Below are 2,500 nucleotides of genomic sequence, written 5' to 3'. Positions count from 1 at the left end.
GAATTTCTGCACTTAGTTTAACATGTAAACAGTTAAACTGTTTCACATTTGTATCTAAGTTAGTTTAACCCTTTGTGACCAGACAGTTCATATTAGTAAATGTCAACCGAACACAGACGAAAATTACAAAGAAAACAACCAACAAAAAATAAATTAAATCGCAAAAAAAGGACGAAAGAAAAATTAACGAAAAAAATTACACTTTTTCGAGTTTTCGTACTCGGCTTAAATTCCCATTTAGCAACCTCACATATCCACAAAAATCCTGAAACAACCTACTGAAGAGCCACAGATAAAGCTACAAAAGCAGGCACATTATGTTCTACGTGTTCTCCGTGTTCTACGTGAGGCAGAGAAGAACATGTTCTCTAGCGCTTTTGCTATTATAAGAGTGCCCCCCCCAGGGATGAATAAAATCGCCTGACGGCGGCTTGAATAGCAGGTAAAGTGCCAACCAGCACGAAAGGGGCCCGGAGCGTTATATGAGCCATGCCCGCTTTTGCTAAAGACTGGGGGCACCATAGTATATAAACAATTTCTTACACAAACGATACCAATACACAATAATTTGTGTTACATAATATCATTAAGAAACACAATAACTCTTATTCCATTCCGTGACTCCGTTCTTTAAACGAGATGTTCACTAACAGGTTATGTATGTTCGTATTCCGAAGCATCGTTCGTTAACGGAGACAAAACATTTTCACAAAACTTGTACGGTAACCGATTTGTTCGTTAAATGGGGCGTTCGTTATCCGAAGTTCGACTATACTTCTGATTGCATCGGGTTCCGCATAGAGTGCATAGGTGAAAGTACCACCCTGGACAGGTGTTCATACATACATACATACATACATACATACATACATACATACATACATACATACATACATACATACATACATACATACATACATACATACATACATACATACATACATACATACATACATACATACATACATACATACATACATACATACATACATACATACATGCACCCGTACACACACATACATACATACACACACAAATACATACATACATACATACATACATACATACATACATACATACATACATACATACATACATACATACATACATACGTACATACATGCATACATACATATATATATACACATATATACATACATACATACATACATACATATATACATACATACATACATACATACATACATACATACATACATACATACATACATACACGTATACATATACACACACATTGAACATCACATTCAGCCAGGGCTACGAGCCATGCATGCAAGCATTATTCCCCTGCTTGCTTACAAAAGAGACAAACTGCAGGAAAACGCGTTGCCGCAATGCAAAATGAGCGTGTAAAGTGGGATTTTTGAAAAAAAAAATGAAAAAAAATCCGGGGGAGGGGGTGTGTGGGGGGAGGAAGTTTGACCTACCTTGCTGGCACAATTTCCTGTTTTATTTTTATTTTTAACAGTGAGTTTTTAAGTTTATAAATGGTTCATAAACATATAGGTGACCTCGATCCGTAGGGGTGCAAACAAATTTCTTAAATGTTGAGTTTATCAAACTTAAGCAGTCAGCATCCAGTACAGTGAACAAACGAACAAATATATCAGACTCTATCAATCAAACAACCACTAAATTAATAAAAAAAAACATACAAATAAACAAACAAACAAATAAATGCACAATAAACAAATGACAACAAAAATAATAGATAAATAAACAAATAGAAGTAAAAAAGAAAATGGTATATAAAATTAACAAATGGCAACTGTAGAAAGATGGCTATTGTTATGTATTTTTTAATTCCTTGTGCATTCCCTTTTGTACCACTCTGTAGGTTAGAAACAACTAGATTATCTCTAGTAAGTACGTAAGCTACGAGCTAACTGTACAGGTTTAATTAGGGAATTACTTAACGTGGCATAAATATTTACTTTTTATTTAATTTTCCACCAGCCTTGCCAGATCCTACCAATCAATTTTTTTTTTATTTATTAAATTCATTATTTACGTTTTTGAAAAGTACCTGGACATATTATAGATAAGCTAGTAACTTATCTACATTTAGATATGAAAAGTACCTGGACATTTTATAGATAAGCTAGTAACTTACTACATTTATGAAAATTACCTGGACATTTTATGGAATAAACTAGTAACTTATCTACATTTATGAAAAGTACCTGGACATTTTGTAGATAAGCTAGTAACCCAGCCAAAAATGAAACTACAAAATCAAGTAAGAATCTATTTCCTAATAGAAGGTGTTCAATAGAACTAGCAAACTAGCCCTAGGGAACTATTCTAGAATAGTATTGTACTACTATCCACTATCGTAGAACACTATCGTATTGCTATCCTCTATCATACATTATTTTGGTACTATCCACTATCACAGAACATTATCTTACTACTGTCCACTATCGTAGAACACTATCCTACTACTATTCACTATTGTAGAACACTATCACTACTACAG

This window comes from Oratosquilla oratoria, chromosome 22, assembly GCF_046742065.1.
Source record: "Oratosquilla oratoria isolate Oo_2021 chromosome 22, ASM4674206v1, whole genome shotgun sequence".
Taxonomy (NCBI): Eukaryota; Metazoa; Arthropoda; class Malacostraca; order Stomatopoda; family Squillidae; genus Oratosquilla; species Oratosquilla oratoria.
Note: the sequence above shows the minus strand (reverse complement) of the source record.